The 20219-nt window shown below is 30.2% G+C and overlaps 1 pseudogene; it reads right to left on the bottom strand.

Moving 5' to 3' along the window:
• LOC107439188 (acetylcholine receptor subunit alpha-like) overlaps positions 1-20219 on the bottom strand; it is a 180600-nt pseudogene that overhangs the window by 20530 nt on the left and 139851 nt on the right.

The raw sequence follows: 20219 nt of genomic DNA, 5'->3' as shown, positions 1-20219 counted from the left end.
ATATATATAAATATTCCCTGGAATTAACTTTTGAATTATTTTATAAAAAGCTCTTCTGATCAACTCGAGTTTTGGCTTACTTGCAACTTTTTATAAAAATGTTGTACTATGTGATTTAATTATTCTAAAAAGCACTTCGGATCAAATTTTTGGCTCGATAAAAATCATCGAGACTGCATAAGGATAAAAAAAACATTAATTAGGTAAGATCATAAGTAAGAGAAAGGATAAAAAAGATCCAACAAAATGACAAAAAATTGAAATGATTTTTCCTTAATGTATTACTTTTAAAGTTATATTTTAATAATTTTTATTTCAATTTATAGCTTATTTTCATTGCATTCAAACTTAGTGTAAAGAAAACATTAATATGTTTAATTTATTAATATTTTGCACACGAAAAATTATTTTTTGCAAATCCTATGTACGTAAAATGTCCTATATTTAAAAAAATTTAAATGTCCAGTAATCAACAAATCAACTAATTTTTCTCATTATAGGTCTTTCAGCATATTATCATGTGACTCATTTATATATTTAGCAGTAATTGCCTTAGTTACGAATATTTAAAGAGCATACTACATTTAATAAACACGGTTGCAAACTGGGTGTCTCTAAAATGACAAAAGATTTAAAAGATCAGCTAAAGAAAAATATAATGATAGCCTTTGTTATAAATATTTAGTGAATATATTACAATTAATGATCCCGATTGTAAGCCGAGTGCTCTAATTTGTTAAACAGTTTGAAGATCAACGAATAAAAAATTTAAATATGGCCTTAGTTATAAATACTTAAAGAGCATGCTACAGTTAATAAGCTCGATTGCAAACTAGAACTCCCTAAAATGATAAATGATTTGAAAGATTATTTAAAGTCACCGCAATGATACATCATGACATAATAATGTCAAATTTCATTGGAACAAAGGGTTGCAATTAGAAAAATATGTCCCCAATAGCTTAATCAGGTGTTCGGTAATTTTAATTATACTTTTTCTGCTTTCCCAACATCTTAAAATCTTCTTAGAGAATGGAATCTATGTCATGATATTCCGTTTTGGTGCTTACTATATACAGCTTTTTAACTCTATCTGGACTGCGTTCTATAACTATGGTGGATAGAACATCCTGCAACGAGCCTCGATGCATTTTGCTCAAAAAGGAGTACATATGCTGCTTCAATTTTTAATATCTGAAGTTTTCAAATTCGTCTATTATTTCTATCAAAGCTATTTTTACATATTTTAGCTCAATTTTGAGAAACCTTTTTTTTTTACAGTGATCTTACTCTATGACTCATCATAAAATAAAATTCTATTTCTGAACACTTTATTAAAGTATGAACAGGTTTGCGCAATTGAATCAATTTTTCTAAGTGTATGGATCACCAATTGGTAAAGTATTAGATAAACTTACCTCATAATAAAAAATAGCGTTGTTGAAATGCTCAGAAATGAAATTTCAGTTATTCCTCTTACTGCTAACAAGGAATTATACAATATCTTTCAACTATTTTGGTTTCTTTTTTATAGAAAAATATAATTTAGAATAACAGTCATATTTAGTTTTGGCTATGAACACTAATGACTAATAAAACTAATTAAATTTATCGTATAGTTAAAACTTTTGGTTTCATTTTCAATAATATTGAACTGTTATCTTAAAATTTGTTGTGAAATAAAAATTACAATCTTTCCTAACATGTTTTCTAACATATCCTAATACGTTATGTCAATTCAAAAATTAGTTAACTTTTTAAAATGCGCAGCCTTAAAATTTTCACTGATATTTATCTTTTAAAATTAATTCTCAAGTTAAAGATTATAGTATATGCAACAGCAAAAACTACGTAAATGCAAGAAGAAAAAATTAAAATATTTCATTCCACACTCTAATAACAGTTGTCAAAAACTATCTATGTATTTAAACCTTGTGCTATTAACTTAATTATATCGCTTTGTTTTCTTTTAACTTTTCATTTTCTCAAATAGAAATTAATTTGGTTTTAAAACAGAAAAAAAAAATTCTTTCAAAATTTAGTATTCGTGTTTGAAATTTTTAAATTATGAGCTTTTTGAGTTTTCATTTAAATACTCAATTTTGATAAAAATATAAGTGAATGCATTGTGTCAGGACATAAAGTTTAATGTTTTATTTTATTTCATTTTATGACCAGTGTTGAACAGTCCCGACTCTGCGTCTAAGACTATCAGTGTTTAATTCCGTAATCTTATAATTTTTAACCTAACCCAGAATTTAAACGTAACTCTTGGATTAAGCATTTGGACAAACTAGCTTTTTGGGGTGACATTTTGATGGAATTTACCCATATTTGCGTTACATTAAGAGGAAAACAACGAAAACCTCTCATTGTTAACCCGAAGGCAAGGGGATTCTAACCCATCATCCATCTACCGCGGAAAATATTTTGCGTCATCTCTGCGATCGGTGCGAGTGTAAAAACTAAATTAAATTTTAATTACTTTATTTTTAATTTTTAATAGTAACAAAAATGTAGTTTAAGCATAGTCTGGTAATTAGCTTGCCTTAGTTACTTTTCTGAATATTATGCAACAAAATACCAATTTAAATTTGAGATTACCGAAATTTAAACATTAAAAATGGCTAGATTACTTTCTCGCTAACTGGCAAATTTCAACTCAACATTTGGTTTCGTAAATGAAAACTTGTCTCTAAATGTACTACAACAAAGAATTTTACGTTTCAACTACTTAAGCAGAAATTATAATTTATATTAATGGCGTTGGAGTTGTAGAATTAATTTCTCTGTTGAACATACACATTAATATTCACATCTCTAAGCTTCACTCGAAGAAAGAAGCATTTGAAAGCTGGTAATATTGCCAACAAAATGGTAACGACACTTGCTAAAAGGGTTTCTGTATTTTAAAGTATAAGAATTAAACTATATTATGTGAATAAGGCTAATTCTTAATGTTTCGTGAATTTCAAACAAAATGCTTCTGTTAACAATTAAAATTAGTCAATAATACTTAAACTGCCTCCTAAAGAACTAAAGGGAGATAAAGTCAATTTTTTATCGTTGTCTTAAAAATCAAGTAGCGATTTTGTAGTTTGAGGGGAATGTTTTTAAATTTCTCGTGGAAACATTATACTGTTATTAAAATTGAATTTATGTTATTTTAAGTTATTGTAAATTATTCATATTCATTTGTCTTCTGTGCGTGTTTTGATTATATTAAGGGCTGTTATACATATATTCCCATTTACACCTTCATTACTTATGCTTTCTTCTTATTTATATATCTTTGTATTTATATTATTGCCTTATCACCATAGATCAAAGCATGAAATTTCAGTAGCAAAGATACTAGCCGAAATTTTTTTTTTCATTCATGAAAAATTTGAAGAATTCTAAAACTTTTGTTAAAAGCTGCAGAATGAAGAATTGGTGAGAGAAACTATAAAAGAATGCAGAAACTTGAAACATGAAAAATATTTATTGCAATGATAATAATATTAAATCAAAATAAGGTTGTCTATTTTTTAGGAAGCAGTGGTTTATTAGGTAAAAAGTGAGTGACTCGTCATTTATTATACAGGAAAAGGAGTGAAAAAAGAGATGAATTTGAAGTGGACAAAAAATGCTTCCACTCGAAATCAAAACATTTTAATTAAAACTCAAAATTTTATAAGAAAATTATTCGTTAGCCTTAAATCTTTGATGGCTAATGACGAGTTGGCGAGAGGAAGTTTCCTGTCTCGCCTTTCAGATGGATCAAAATCAATTCAAATTCATTTCAAAATCAAATTCTTTTTTTAACGATGCATTACTAACATACTGATCTAACAATTTTCTACAGAAAATGAAATTAAATTTTAATTGGAAATTTATTTTAAAAAGTATTTAGCAAATTTTTATGTCTCCATGTATATGTCATTTTTTATATATATCGTCAAAATTCTTCTTCTTAATTATTATGTTATAAACAACAAAGAAGGAAAATTGAAACAATTTTATTTGCTAGTTTCCTTTTCTCTTTTTCTTCCGGAAAGATTAAAAAAATTGAAAAAAATGAAGCGGAGTGACTGAGAAGTTTAATGGGTATTCGATCGCAACGTAGAATATATATATATATATATATATATATAATTCAAATTTTAGAGTTTTTTTTAAAAATNGAATTGTTGACGCTGAATTTAATAATGGAAACAATCGTTTTTGTGAAAAATTGAATTGTATTGCAGACATCAAAACTAAAAATATTGTGTTTCAACTTAACAATACTACCTTAATTTTTACTTATATAATTACTATCCCTTATATATATATATATGTATATATATATGCATAGAGAGAGGGAGGGAGAGAGACTTTTTTTAAAGAGGTAGGTAAAATTGAAACGATGAAAAAGTTTAAAAAAAGTATTTTCTGAAGCAAAGAGTGATGGACTTAAGAAGCCTAATTTCTCACCCTATCAAAATATTAATGCCTTATCACCTTAAACTTTATTTTGGCACAAAGTAAAACTTTTTGCTAACGAAATCTCAAAAAATTTTTTTTTTATTGTCTAAAATTTGAAAAAAAAAACATTTTTGGGAGAGACGAAAAAGAATAAAAATATAAAAATTTTGCATTTATTATAATTATTAATAAAAATGCTATTAATCGCAATTCAGTTGTCATTAGTTTGTACTATTGTTATTCATGAAGGTACATTCAGATAAACATCGATGAAACTATTGGAAATTTTATTTGATAGTGGAATCTTATTTTATTGCTCTTTTGCCTTATAACATCAGGTGACTAGGCAAAGTTCAATTAAATACTTCTTTTTGGCATAAGCAGAAACTTCATCCCCACTCTCATCGATATCTATAAGTATCCCCTTAGGTACTTTTTACTGCAATACTAAACAACAATATAACTATAATTCCCGGAATTTGATCATCAGTTATTGCAGTTTCATTTATCTAAAACTCTTACCCCGATTTTGTCATATCAGAACAAGCATTAGCTTTGTTTTCAGAGTCATGATAAAAAAATCTTCCTTGGATCTAAACATATCTAAAAATTTACACAAAAATCACTATTCAAAATAACATTTTCCTTAAAACCATGTCATAAGAAAATACAACTTTATTTGTAAATATGATGCATTTATTGCGCTTGTAATGCGCATATTCACTTTAACTTGTCCATAATATATGCTCCAGAATAAAGTTCAGCTCCGACAGTAAAAGAAACACATCCAAATAATTTTTGTAGATAAACACGACTGAGTAATTTCAGAAAGATAAGTTATTTCAAAATATAATATTAGTCTTAACACTGGTAAATAATTCTCTATTTTTTATAGCTATTGTTATCTGCTGTTTGACACCTGAAAGCAGACGTGTTACACAGTCATTCTATTTTATGGTAAAAATCTAAAACTTTCTTTGTAATCTTTTAATGATAGGTTCAAAATTTATTTGTGGTTTTCATAACTGTGGGAAATTTAGAATTGTTAAATTGTTTATTCGTATTGAAAAAATTTGATAGCAATTGGTAGAAAAAATTGAAAATTGTGAAATTTTTTTAAGGATAAGTGTTACAAAGTGATAAAGCAATAGTAATTTATTTATTAAAAAAATTCGAACAATGATTACATAAAAAGTAAGTTATACTTAAGTTAATGTTTTAATCACTTTAAGTAGAAATTGTACTGATGGGTTAATAATGGAATAGTTTTTTGTGAAAATATAGACTATGATCTTCGTCTAAAAATGAAAGTCTAAATTAATTCGTCTAAATTCATCTAAATCGTCTAAATTAATTTTTATGACATTTGTTTAATTTTTCTAGATCGAAAGGTGATTAAATGGCAAATAAAAATATAATTGTTTGATAAATAAATGTATCCTTCCGCTTGAATATTTTGAGAAGCATAGTAGAAAAATCCGGAAAATTAAAAAAAAACTGCTACTTAGCATTGTTTAAAAAACAAAATTTGCTTAATATTTTATGTACAGAAAAATCCACAATAAATTTGTTAAGAGTTGTTTAATAAAAAACTAATTATTTTCAGCAAGTTATATTTTCAAAAGAAAAAGAAGCATTTTCCATACAAACTTCAACATCTAAGATATTTTGTAGCAATAATATTGTAAGAAGAATGTGAATAATAGAAGAAAACTAGAACTTTATCTATACAGACAAAATTTAGTTTTCATGTTTTTTTTATATTCCAGTTCAAGGTTTATGGCAAAGATTCTGACTCGTCATTTCATACCCCACGAGGAATATGACTCCATTTTTTAATACTTAATACTTTTATGAGTTACATGAATAAACCAACTGGGTAGTATAAAAAATATATTTTTTTATTACTAAAACGCTATATGCCAAAAGCTTTCAGGTAATTTATACATGTTTCATTTTCTTTTTAAAACTAGTCTTTCCAATGGAATTTGAATAACATTTTTATCTTTAAGTTATTATGATTCTTTGAATTTAAAGACTGAAATTATTGTTTTCCTGTAAATCTGGCAATAACTCTAGAGGCAATTACTTTCAAAGTTTTACCAAAACAATATTTTTAATTTACTAAAATATCCATAGTTTTTTTTCTAATTTCTGTTTTACTAATAAAACTTTTTTATGCATTTGCATTGTTTAAAAAAGTAGATAATTATGACTCGATAAAAATTGACAGATCGAAAGTCGGATAAAACAAAAAGCCGTTTAAGAATATGATTATTAAAGGAAAACATTTTCTTAATGGAGTATAGATGAGAGCATAATGTATGAATGCAAAACAATTTAAGCTATTTATTGCAGTGTTTAGACAAACGTATTAGAATTTCACACTAAAATAAAGATCTTACATTTTTATTAAATATTTCATTAATTTCAAATATGATAATGCATGTTAAAATGCTTTGCTTATGTAATGTATGTAATAACCTCAAAACAACATTCGGAAATATAAATTATTATTTGACTGACTATTGTCGAACAATTGATAAATTTGTTAACTATCGTTATCGAATAGAAGGGAGCATATTTAGATAAAAATTTGTAAGTAAAACAAATAATCAATGACGAAAATGACATAAATAAATGTTAGTGATAGTAATGTGAAAAATATCAGAGTTAGGAATGTAAACTAGAAAGGGAGTAATGCTAAAATTTTAGCAGTTTATTTTAAATGCATTTTACAATGTTCATTTTACAATGCATTTTACAAAGAGACGATTTTCAGTATAATTTATTTCCACTTTTCAATATGGTAGATTTTTCTCATTATAGTATTTTCATTATATTTTCATTGTATTTAAATTACATTAATGTAATTTCTACATGTACTGTTTTTAAGTGAATGTATTAACATTTTAAGGCAGGAATTTTTATTTTTAATAAACAAATAATTTTAGTTCATTTAAATCAACAGCAAAATGTGTATGCAATAATCAACAGATAAATGTTTAAATCAACAGAGAATGGAAAATTACTAAAAAAACATGAATTTTTTGTTTAACTGTCAAAAAAACATATTTAGATTTCTAAATCAAAAACATTCACTCGTTAAGTTTTGCAAATCTACTGCGTACAATATTATAATATTTCAAACATTAATTTTTGTGTAAATCATCGTTTTTAAACATAATTATTAATAATAAATCGTAATTCGCCCGTGGGAATGAAATTACATTCAGCACTCCAATACAAAGAAAATTGCCGAAAATTAAAAAATAAATAAATAAACAGTTAAAGATATAAACCGTAAAAAAATTTGGTGTTTAGTTGTCACCATTTTTGGTGTTGTGGTTACAAATACATTTTTTCAAGTAAAGGACCTTAGTTATTGAGCAAAAAATTATATAACACTGAAAAAATAACATTTGCGTGAAAAAATTATTGCAAATATATTACTAAAATGTGCTCGTTTCCTAAAAGAGGTGTTTTTAAAATAAAGCCATAAGTTGATTTTAATGCACATGAAAATATGTTTTGTCAGTTAATTAAAAAACAGAAAATGAATAAATAAATAAATAAACTATAACAGAAAAAAGTAAATAAAAAGCGATTACAAGCACTGTAAAAATTTTTAGTTTACCTCAACATCAAAAATGATGACTGTAACCCTCACTCATATGTGGTGGTTACCTTAGCATCAGCCCCGCGAGGAGCTCTAACTAATTCATCTGAGTGGGAATAAATAATAAATCGCTGAAGAGCAACTGAATGGTGGAAGTTGGGGTTCAGTAACATTTACTGAGAGAAAATTAAAATGAAGTAGCGAGAATAAACAAACAAATTTAAGAGAGAGAAGAGGTTTTTGCGGCAGACTGTTTCGCCTCCCCTGGAGGTATTACCCCCGAGCTTCTCAGGTGCACAGTAGCCACATAGCCTCAGAGAAACAGGAAAAATACATGATAATAAATGTGCAAAAATATATACAAGTTTTTACAAAATTTATGGGACAGAACTTCAAGGGATAGGAAAAAGGCGGTTGCCGGGCTATATTTTATGTTGTCTTTAATGAGCTCAAAATCAAAGTTTTTAAAGTAGTTGCACGTATGACAAGAGAGTGCATCTCTGAAGAAACTCGCACATAGTTCAGCTATGTGTTCACCTATTTTGTTGATTTTTAAATGTCTTCTTAGATCTTTCATTCTCATGGATTTGGGGGCTCCAGTGATGTATCTGAGAAATTTATTTTGAGTACTCTCCAGTTTCTTCTTTTGAGTAGCAGTGGTTGTGCTCCATGCAGGGGCTGCGTAGCTGATGATCGGTCGAATGCATTGGAGGTATAGTGTTCGTTTTGTTTTGAGTGCAAGTATTGAGTTATAGTTTAATATCGGTTTCAGAGCTCTATAGGCTCCTTGCACTTTGCTAAGAATATTATCAATATGGGAATTCCAGTTTAAAGTACTAGTAAGAGTGACGCCTTGGTAGGTGGCCTTTCGAACTAGTGGTATTGTATCACTGATAAGAGTAATACTTGGATAAATGACTTTCTTTTTACTTGATTTTCTAATAATTGGAAGTGAAGATTTGGTGGTGTTGATGGCTATCTTCCATTTAGAGCACCAGTCTTCGATATGAGGTATGGTATTACTGAGATTAGTAACTGACTTCTTAGGATTTATGGATCTGCTTATAAGGGCAGTATCATCCGCATAGAAGGCTGAGGTGATGTTTCTCATATTATTAATATTCGGAAAGTCTGCTGAATAAATTAGGAAGAGCACAGGGCCGAGGATTGATCCTTGCGGAACTCCTGCTCTAATACATCCAGAGGTAGAAAATGCTGTATTGATCATTATATGAAAAGCTCTGTTTGTCAGATAATTATTAATTAGTAGTACTAGATTTTTGGGGATATTGAAATTTATGAGCTTGTATATGAGGCTCTGATGCCAGACTCGGTCAAAGGCTTTGGCCACATCCAACATCAGGAGCGCTGTTGTTTCTTTTTTGAAGAATCCTTGGTTAATATTCTCAATAATTCTCACTAGTTGTTTAGTGGTGGGTAGGTGTCCTTGAAAACCGAATTGTTCATCCGGGATAAAACTGAGATGGGGCTTTAGTCTGTTGAGGATTATCTTCTCAAAAGTTTTTGAAAATACGGTCAGCAAACTATAGGTCTGTAGCTTTCAGGATTTAGCAGATTTTTCCCCTGCTTGGGGAAGAGCACAACCTGAGCGTGTTTCCANATTTGGGGGGGGGGGGATATTTCAGTTTCAGGCAAGCATTGATGATGTTTAGCAGCTGCTCGATGATGTTGGGAGGGAGGTTTTTAATCATGAGATTATTCATATTATCAGTACCGGGAGCTTTATTATTCTGAACTTTGATGATAATACTGGTGATCTTCGCCATAGCGGCTAGATCTGAGGTTAACTGATAGTCATTTTTCAAGAAATTATTGACAGCATTTATGATAATGTCATCGGAATTTGCATCAATAGGATCATTATTGAACGAAAAATGCCTTTCCATTGTGTCTGCGAAAATGTGACTGTAACCCACAATTTTTTACAGTATAAATACTTTCGGAAACGAGTCTCGCAGTGGACTAATCGCTAAGACACGTTTCCCGACAAATCACCGAAGTCAAGCATCACTGACTGTGGTCAATATGCGGGTGGGTGACCACTTTGACCAACTTGCAAAAGGATCAAGGGCATGCGGTAGTGGTCTTCATTAGACTGTTCCGCCTTAAAGTGCTCGACTTCGCTTGCAGGTCGTAGAGCCAAAGAATATAGAGGTAGAGCTACTGAAGCAAAGTAGTGCCTACCCCTCTGCAGAGCATCCAAACTGTGATGGTATTTCCTCGAATCATCCTCAGGGATGTTACCCAGACCATCGCCAATAACCCATTGTGCAACTCTTTTGCGGCGTAAATAAGCTACTGCTACTACTTTTGGAAACGATAAAATGGTTCGTGTTAAATTAAAATGAATAAAAGGCACTATGCGAAGGTTGCTACATAAAGCGATATGATGTTTCAAACCAGACGGTGATGCATATTTATACCACTATGCATTTAAGAGTTAAAATAGTAAAACTGAACTTTAATTAGATAATCAACAAAACAGGTTTCCTTCTTTTGGTGTCCCGCAGTGGACTGATCGTTAAGACAAGGTTCCAACCAGATAACCGAAGTCAAGCATCACTGACTGCGGTCAGTGTGTGGGTGACCACTTGGATCAGTCTGCGTAGGGACCGAGGGTGTGCGGTATTGGTCCTCGTTAAACTGTGCTACCGTAAAGTGCTCGACTTCGCGTGCAGGTCGTCGGACTACCGAAGCGGGGGTGCCATCCCCACCGCAGAGGATCAAAATTATGATGGCATGTCTTCGGATCATCCTCAGGGATGTTTCCCAGACCGTCACCAATAGCCCATTGTGCAGCTCCAGTGCGACGTAAATGAACTACAACTACAACAACAACCTTCGTTTGGTAATGGCTATTTTAATTTGGCTGTGGTAGCCCAGTGGTTAGAGCATCGAAATTCGTCTGCAAAATCCTCAAATCCGGTTTGGTCCTCGAAGCCGCTAAGACCCACCTAGTGCATACGAGCGGGTGGTAAAATCTGTGGAATCGGAAGTCCTGTATTTGGTCGCTTAGCAGTACCAAGTGTGCAGGGATTTGGATACAATTTCTTTCCCTTTCAGGTCTTTTCGGAATTGTGGAAGTGGCCTCACGAATAAGTGGCGCTGCTCTATTTCCGGGGGAGTCTGAGCTAAGTCACACTGTCATCCTAACGGTGCTCTTTTGTCAAACGAAAAATGCTCATTCCTGCCTTAATCGGTACTTGGACTCACTCTCATTTAATCAGCACTCCAACCCATTATCATATCAGCAAGAATCGAAAATGCTATCATTTAATCAGTATTCGAATCCAGTACCACTTTATCGGCACTCGAACCTATTATGACCAGTATTCGTACTCACAATGATTGGAGTAAGAATTGAACACACTCTTTTCGTCGGTACTCGAACTCTTCCCTTGCTTCCATGACCAGCTAAAAAAATCATCGCATGATGATGAGCAGCTTGTAAAAGTCAGATCCCCTGTTTGAAGTGAAAAAAGCCGTCCACCAACCCCTAACCTACTTCCTTTCCATTCTTACTTGGACCTGCGATCTTTCAATCAGTATAACCCACTCCCTTTTTATCGGTACCTAGTCCCACTATCATTTTATCAGTATTCAATCCCGCTTTCATTTGAGCAAGTATTGAACTTACTTCCTTTTGACGGTACTCGAACCTATTATAATCTGCTTCAAAACCCACTATAATTTGAGCAAGAATCGTAAACTCTATCGTTTAATGAATGCTGGAACCCACTATCAATAAAATTAATACATGATCCGACTAACTTCTTATCCGTTCTCGAACCTTAGACCAAATTTCGAACCCACTTTTTTTTAGCGGAACTTAAACCCTCTACGTTTTAATCTGTACTTGGACTCATTTTCATTTAATCTGTACTCGAATCCACTACCTTTTTAACGGTACTCGAATCTATTATGACCAGTTTTTGTATTCACTATGATTAGAGCAAGAATCTAAAACACTATCTTTTCGCCGGTACTCGAACTCTTCGTTTGCTTCTATGAGCAGATGAAATGATCTTCCCGTGGTAAATGTACCTTGCAAAGGTTAGATCCACTGTTTGAACTAAAAGAAGCCGTCCATCAATCCCAAATGAAGAGAGTGCTTTCCATCCACCACCGCTACCTACCCGCCCTAAGTCTACACTTTCCCTTCGCAAAGAAAAATAATAAACTTTTAATGGTTGCTTCCTTCAAATGAATTTTCTATTTATCTGATATTGAACTTGTGATGCTTGCGCAACGAATAAATTTATTCTTATCCCTTTCTATAAATTTATAAATGCTTCTATTTGCTTTTTAGCCTTGGTTATTTAGTTAATTAAAAATTGTTATAAATTATATCAAAAATATTATTACTTTTTCATTGGAAGTTCTGGAATCAACTATGGTTTGGCCAGTTTTCGACCTTTTTCATGGATCTCGACCCCGCTACCAATTAATCGGTACTTGGGCTCATCATCAATTAATCAGTACTCAAACCAGCTATCATTGAAGCAAGAATCGAACCCGTTATCCCTTAATCAGCACTTGTTCCCACTATCATTTAATCAGAACTTAAACTCACTACCTTTTTGTCGGTACTCAAGCCTATTATAACCAGTTTTTGTACCCAATATCATTTGAGAAAGAATCGAACTTGCTATCATTTAACCAGTTCTCGTACCCACTATCATTTTCCAAATGCTCGAACTCACTAATTTTTTATCAGAACACGAATTAAACTAATTTTCAAACCCACTACCTATTTAGGGAGACTTGAACCAGCTACCTTTTAATTTGCAAAGCTAATGTCTGATGAGCTTGGCTTGTGCTACGTGTCATTAGAAATAGTACCATTTAAATCTGGATGTATTTTTCAACCTTGTTTGAAAACTTACCAGAGAATAAATTACCATAAATTATTAAAATAATGTTTACTGTTATTTTTATATTTAATTTAAAAAATAATTACTTGTTGTTATACTTATAAATATGTATTTGTTGTGTGCTTAAAATGTTATTTGTTTCACCAGCTAGAAAACTGTTTCAAACTGTTGGTTACATTTTGAAAGAAATTTGGCAAAAGTTTCTATATCTAAAAAATTAATTAGTGCGGCAAAGGGACATATTTCCTCATAGCATCAAAATAGTGAAAGCTTATAACCAAATGCAAACGTACAATTGAAAATGAAGTTTGATTCAGTTTTTTAAACCATACAACTAATAGCGATAGTGACCTGTTTTATCATCGAAGATATACAACTCAATTTTGATCATCAGATAAAACTTCATTGCAATTAATAAGCATCAAAATTAGATTTCAGTAATCAGAAATGAACATTCATGAATTTTTTTATAATCTTCAACACACGGAGAAAAGGAGTTCAGGTAAAATTACAGTACTGTATGGTTATGATATTTTTCGACAAAAAAAGAACATTATTCTGTTATTAAGAACCAAAACATATGCTATTTTACCTTTTATTTGGTAATTTTTCTGTTTATATGGCAACGGTTTACTGGAAATTCTGGTTTTTAAAATTATAGTTATTTTTACAGCACATTTAGTAAAAAAAAAGGAAAAAAAAAAAAAAAAAAAAAAAAAAGTAAATTGAACCAAATAAATTGTTCTTAAGTCATACTCTAAGGTATCACGATGAAATTACCAAATTTTGTCGCATTTACCAAACTTTTTCCCATTCGGGGATTCTGAAATAAGTCACACTTTTACCCTAGTGGTGTTCTTTTGCCAAAGGAAAGGCGCTCATTCCTCCCTTAATTCGCAAGACAAATGGATGGTGAGCTTGGCCAAGTGCAAAAACTCTGGAGCAGAACTCAATCAATATTTAAAATTATATTAAATAAGGAAATAAATGTAAAATAGATGTGCTAAAGGTTATAAAATGAATACAAGTAATAAATAATATTTGTGTAAACTTACTTATTATACAGTACAATATCTGGTCTCCATATGTGATCAGAAGGGACATGAAGCATATCAACACCTCCATATTCTCGGGGTTCCCAAGTAAGTTTATAATCATGCCAATACTATAAATTAACACATGTTTATCGTTTATGCACTTATTTGAGATGTATATTTATGATAAATATATTTTTTATACATACCTGTTCAACCCACAAATTTGTTGTCATAATTTGATTTTTCAAATTCTGAAATAAACAAAAATAGCAATCAACATTTGAATAAACAATAAACATTAATTTCTATTATGGTAAAGTAAGTACTTACTTTCTTCGATTCTTTTATAGCATAAACTTATATAAAGTTATCTTAATGCTCTTCATAATTTCAAGTTGAGTTTACAACTGAATGTAATTTACCCCAATTATTTTACTTATTAAATGGAAACTGAAAGTTGCAGTTTTAAATTATTATATTCATTTTATTAAAACATTTAGTTATACTAGAGTTGTTCTTGAAGTGGAAAAAAGTAAATTGAGTGTGATAATACACCTCTGAACATCATTCAGAGATGCACAGTAAATACATCAGAATAAGCGTAAATGTAATTATTTAAAAAAATTTGAATGCGATATAAATATACATTCGAATAAGTCTAAATGTAATTAATTAAAAAAATTGAATACAATTACATTTACGCAACGGGATCGACTACTTTAGCAAATTTTTAAAATATTTTTATTCAATAATTAATGTATTTTGAAAACGAAGCATTATATTGTATTCTAAAAGAAAACAGATATAAAAAAATGTCTAGTCTTGCAGTATAAAGGTTGTAATAGAGCTCAGATCATCCTAAGACGACAAGCAGCCAAAACAAATAAAGTTAAATTTACATCATTATATTGACATTAACTTTAATATATATATAGTTAAATTTATATATATATCATTATATCGGGAGGAAAAGGCCTAAGACATCAACACTGATAATTATTTGTAAAATAATTACTCTTCATTTAAAAGGTTAGAATGAAGTACACATTTTGAATTGTTCAAAAATTAACTATTGAATGACGTATACAATAATCACGCAAGTTAAAATATATAAATTTGTAACCAGAACAGAATGCTTCTTTCCACACAATTGGTATGATACCAAAACCTTGGAGTTTAATGGATAAAGCGACATAATTTTTCATCTTTATGAAAGAGGGGAAACAATCTTTCTTCAGAAAAAAAATTCTTTTACTCAATTTAAGAAATAAGGACGCTTTTTGTTCAGTGGACCTTTCTTTAGTCAAAAACATGAAGAAAAAATAACTATTCTTTATAAGATGGTTCTTAAAATGCACTAATGCTTGTGAAAAATGCAACACTATGAAGGAATTTTCAGAAATTGAGGAAACTTATCCTACATATTTTATTTTATATTATATAATTTTAAAACCGACGTTGAACAGCTGACCCAATTTTATGGGTTTACGGCTACTAATATTCAACTCCGTAGCCTTGTAATCTTGAGCCCAATCCAGAAGACAAGGGAACTCCTGGATCGAGTATTGGGAGAAATTTGCCTTCGTGGAGGACTTTTTGATGGAGCTAATCCGCCTTTGCGTTACATGGAGAGGAAGACCACGAGAACTTCCTATGGTTAGCTTGACGGAAAGGGGACTCTAACCCATGATCCGTCTACCACTGAGGATATTTCACGTCAGCACTGTGGTCTGTGCAAACCGGATGCGGAATTCGTATCGACTGGGATTCGAACCTGGTTCACCTCATAGGAAGGCAAACGCTCTATCCCCTGAGCCATCGCTGCTCTTATTCCACATATTACTGATTTTGGTGAAAATGAGCAAACAAATTTACAAGACAAAGAAAAAAGAACATCGGAAAAAAGTATTAGGCGTGCCCGCCGCGCTGAGCAATAAGAGCCTGCACACGTTGTGGCATTGAATCAAACAGGTTCTGAATATAATCTTGGGGAATCGCATTCCAATGGCTTCAACTTGATGCCAAAGTTCCGTATTACGGTGTGCTCCACCTGCTCTACGAGCGAGTCACAGAATGAAGAAATCCTAGACATACTTAATGGGTGACATATCTGGGGAGTCAGCGGACCATGGAAGAAGTGATACCTACTGCGCACTGAAGAAGGCTTGTGTAGTCTTGAAAACATGTGCACGGGCATTATCCTGCTATAATACAATACCCAGTACGCATCGAAGAATGGGAAGGACCTCTGGCTCCACAATTTTTGTTATGTAGTGATCGCTATAGAGGCTACCCGCAATTTTCACTAGATGGGATAAACATTTATGCCTAATAGCTCCCTATACTATAATTCCAGGCGCTTGTGCTGTAGGATGCTGGGTAATACACTGTAGGAGCAGACGTTCGTCTCTCCAACGTCTGACGCGTAATCTTCCATTATTGTACTAAAAATTGTAGCTAGATTCGTCGGAGAAAACAACTTGTTACTGTGCACGTCATGGACTTAGTTGTTCGGACCATTGAAATGGAAGAAGTTTGTGATTCAGAGTAATGGGAGTAATCTAAATAATGACATGCATAGAATTGTCTCAATCTGCCTCCATTAATCACTATTAATTTGAAATCAAATACAGCTTTATAAGGTTAAAAAAAATTCTCGTTTTTTATAGAAACATTTATCAATTAAGAAACATTATATATATATNATCAATATATATATATATATATATAAGTTTTAAAGATCACTGTCCCTTTTCCTCTCTGTTACATGTTACTGATACTATAATTTCAGATATTATGCGTACCTAATGCATCAGAATTTTCGAAATAGTGCGTGTTAGATGAAATAAGTAACTGAAATATAACTAATTATAGTTTTTTAGAGAAATATTTCATTAAGCTAACAAAAAAACTTATTGGCTGTAAAAAGGAATGGAATAAAGTTTTTAGGAAAAGACTCAACTGTGATAAAAGAAATGAATGGAATATTTTAAACAATTCTGTATTGCTCTTTATAAATAAAACAAAAGCAAGAGGTTATAATAATTTCCCTCAATTAATAATTTTTTATTCTTTTTGGTAATGATTATTAAAAGCGATTTTTAAAGTCGTAAAAAGTTTTACGGATCATTTATTTCAACTGCGGCTTTTCAAGGAGGAATTATTAAATCGATGTCATTTTCAACCTGTTTTTAATGACGTGAAAGGTTTAATGGAGTGATAAACAATCTTTGCAAACATTATCTATCATCAGACCATCGTTTATGCTTTTATTACTCCAAAATAGTTTGCCTTTTTTAATTTGTAAAATAATTTTTCACGTTTCTCTACTTCACCAGAAACTATCCTGATTTTTCAAATATTTTCTATATGAGTACAAAAAATTGCTTCTTACTAAGAAAAATTTTTCCATGCTTTTTGCACATATAAGTTTAAAAAACACTATATATATATACCAAATTAAAAACAAAAATATGACGAGAAATTCTGAGAAAATGAGATAAATATAGAAATTACAATATAGCTTACACATACAATCAATTTATGATTACGAAACTTTTTTTTAACAAAGCTTTTTTAGGTATTTATTATTTTTCCGGAAATTATTTGTTTTTAAAAACATTATTGAAAACTTCACAATAAGCAAATAAATAAAACAATTTAGAAGATGAAAAAAAAACTCAGCAAGTTCTTGCATTCATTTAAGCATTAGTATTATTTAACCCCAACTTTGTATGTTATTTAACCCCAAATTTTAATGTTTTATGAGCACTAAATGAGCGGAATGTTGCTAATATAACTTTCGTATTTCTAATCAGTAGCTATTTGAGAGGAAAAATTCGATAAACTTAAATCCAAATGGATTTATTCCACGTCAAATATGTTTTATCGAAGTAAAATTCTGTATTAATATTTTTTAAATAATGCTTTATCATAATTGCCCGAGTGTTTAATTTTCTAGCTCAAGCACATGGCAAAAATGGTCAACTAAATTTTACACACAAAAATGTTTAATAAGAATTGTCTGATAATAATTCTAACAATGTTTAATCACAATTAATTGTGTTTTTAATTTTCTGGTTAAGCTATCTGGTTGAAGTAATCTTATAACTCAAACTAAGAGTGACATACAAACATTGAATAAACCAAATGGACAAGTACATTTCTACATAAAAAAATATTTTCAAAGAAATTCTTCTTCAATTCTCGTTGTTTCGTTAAAAAAATCGACCACAGCACTAGTTGTAAAAACCGAAAATACCAATACCGATTTTCTCTTCTTCTATAATTTTTTTTCCCTAATTTCCTTGCTTCTTCTTCCTAGGCAATTTTAGTCAAAGTAAAACTTACTCAGTGTCATAAGTAAAATTTCAACCAGATTAAAATAAAAAATAAAACTTCCTATGAAGCATGTGATTGTGAGAAATTTATTTTGCATTGTTGGGTGTAATGAGCATCTTTAACTTAGGTAATTAATGCTGTATTTAAAATGTATATCCATTGAGAATACTTGATTACAGAACGGAAATATTATTTTAGTCCATTTTAACTTTAATTTTTAAAGTAATTTTTTTCAACAATTTAACTATAATTGTGCATATTGTATATGAATATTACTTATTGCATTAATTGACAATTTTTTTCATAACAAATAACATAATTTAATTAAACGTTTGTGCGATTTCTTATTTCTTTAGCAAAAATATCGTATATGTAATTTTTTAATTTAAGGGTTTTTAAAAACCTAAGGATAAGAAAGATAAAAAAATAAGATTGTTAGCAGAAGTTGTACAGTAACTCTGTCAAAAGAATTCTTTCTAAAACACTTTCATTGCATTTGGAAAGTGTTAGCACGTTTTGAGTCAAAATTAGAAAAATTGAAAAGTGAACTTAGAGCTCGCTTTAATATTAATTTGGTGCATAAAATAACAAAATATAATATTTCATTTAAAAAAACAAATTGGTATTGAAATTTAATTGATTGGTATGAAATCAAATTGATATAATCAGTATGAAATCAAATTAATATAATCGGTATGAATTAACATAAATATGATTAGCTTGATATGGTTGATATGAAATCTGATTGCTTAGATTGTATAAATTAGATTGAAATTATTGGTATGAAATAAAATTGATATGATTTATATTAAATTGTATGAAATTAAATTGATATAATCGACATAAAGTTCAATTGGTATGATTTAATTACGTTTATTTCACAAGTTATATTGAAGCAGTGATTGCAATTAAAGCAATATGTTTCAAAAATTTGGAAGAAAATTTGGAAAAGTCTGACCAAAATATCCTTTTGGAAATCACCAAATTTGATCACAACATTTAATATTTCATCCTTTTTAATAAAGTCTAAAAATCTAGTTTTCTTTTTATAAACAATTATTCATAACATTAAATTCGGAAAGACTCTTTATGTGCACCAATTACAAGATCAGCAAAAACATATTCTTGCTGAGTACTAAAAGGAGTATTATATTCCCTCACAAAGTAATTGGATATTTTATGAGTATAATCAATGGAAGTTTTAGATGTCATAAAACATGCCACATAAAATAATGATAAAATAAGTAAAAATATGTACTTAAAACCAATATGTCTTAAATGCAACTATTCTTGAAACTATTAATTTCTAATAATTCATAAAATTTAATGGTCTCATTTTTGTTTTAAATAAGAAAATCATGCATGCAATATTTAAACTGATCAAAGTATTAAGAATTCTCATTTATTCAAGGCTCGGGTTGGTCATAAATGTAGTGACATCAGTTGAACACAGAAGATTTGGACAATTTTTGTCAACAAGCATCTTTTCGTTTTGGGGAACGCACTGAAGATGTAATTAATCGTTTTTAATAAGGATATTTGCACGTGTCTAATAATAACATTCAAAGTTTTACAAAATGATGGGAGCCAATTTATCTGCAACCAATAAAATAAGTTATATGACGCAAAATTATACCAATGTAGTGGGGCCCTTAGAAATACTATTGTTGTAGTTAATCCTTGAACTACAGTTAATATTATTCATTTCTCAGATGAATTTTTTAGTGAGTCCTTAAACCAAGTTTTGGGTAAAAAGTTGCCGAAAAAATTGCTACAAGCAGCGACTGGGGATCGAACTTTAGTCACTCACAACGATAACTTTGTGATTTTAACCACTAAGCAACTCCAAAAGGAGTCTCAGGCTTTTCTTTAATTTAA

The sequence above is a fragment of the Parasteatoda tepidariorum genome, chromosome X1, assembly GCF_043381705.1.
Source record: "Parasteatoda tepidariorum isolate YZ-2023 chromosome X1, CAS_Ptep_4.0, whole genome shotgun sequence".
Taxonomy (NCBI): Eukaryota; Metazoa; Arthropoda; class Arachnida; order Araneae; family Theridiidae; genus Parasteatoda; species Parasteatoda tepidariorum.
This window is presented reverse-complemented; position numbering and strand designations above follow the sequence as displayed.